The following is a 1,194-nucleotide window of genomic DNA, read 5'->3' as shown; positions in this document are numbered from 1 at the left end:
TAGCCAGGGAAGTATCGGGTCCGATCTTAGCTTTGAACAGTATCCCCAAACCGAGCACTCAACCGGTGAACGTACAAACCGCATGAAACTTAGATAACCTGATAAATACACCTTTCCTTGTCAGCTGCAAGACACACGAATAGTCATCCCATTCAGTCACACGCCAAACGATCGATCAACACTTGCAGGCATAAATTCTTTAGCTATACATTTGGACTCTTGGGCACAAATACAACCGTTCACCTTCCACGCATACGGTCTGGTGATTTTGTGCTATTCCATTGTCCTATTCAACATAATTTTGCACCTTTTCTTCCGTTTCGTGCAAAATCAAATGTGTTTTACACAAAGGCAACATCTTATTGGGATCCTATATTTGGTAACTCCTACCGGTACAGAACATGAGAGACATTTCTCGAACAGCTGAGCATATGGTTTTTATATCTGACATAATAAGCAAAAAATGAAAACACATCGTCTTAATTGTGCGGTGCAGCTGCGACGCGTTCGGGAAAAAGCAGGAGAGAGCGCAATCGAAGTCGCCGGAAACGTGGTCGAAATAGTTCTTATTGTATATAATCTCATTAAATTCGAAGTATGGTGACGCTGCATTTTAGCAAAGGATGTTTGGAACAGACAAGTGTTTCAGATGTGACTAATGAAGGTGTGGGGTAGGCTGAAATTCATTCGTTTCATGACCTGCGTCGATTGACACCGATTGAATATACTGGTGAAAGGAAGAAGGCCTTAGCTGCGGAGTTATTTATTAGAAAATGCCAACTGATCAGTAACAGACTATTGGACAGGAAAGGAAAACCCTCATTTGCATCTTATTTACAAAAACTGGGCATCCATCTTCTCCTGAACGCGTCCCCTTGAACTTTCCTGGATATTGATTGACTCCAATCATTCATTGCTCGAATCCAAGTAAATACTACAAACTGACTCCACAAATTCCGCAACAGATCTCCCTTTTCAAAAGCCGCAAAGCGAATTTACAAGAACAAAACATACTACTCGCATGCCTCCCCATCAGTAGTATCAACGTTACACTGGTAGATGATGACGCGAACACGAAGAGACTTGTTGACAGCCATCATAATGGAGAAACGATGAGTGCCAGTGCATACCACCTTTTGCAACGGAATAACACATTTCTCCCGAAAAATAACTGCGATGCTTTAGGAGGGTGTC

This window comes from Opisthorchis viverrini, assembly GCF_000715545.1.
Source record: "Opisthorchis viverrini unplaced genomic scaffold opera_v5_110, whole genome shotgun sequence".
Taxonomy (NCBI): Eukaryota; Metazoa; Platyhelminthes; class Trematoda; order Opisthorchiida; family Opisthorchiidae; genus Opisthorchis; species Opisthorchis viverrini.
Note: the sequence above shows the minus strand (reverse complement) of the source record.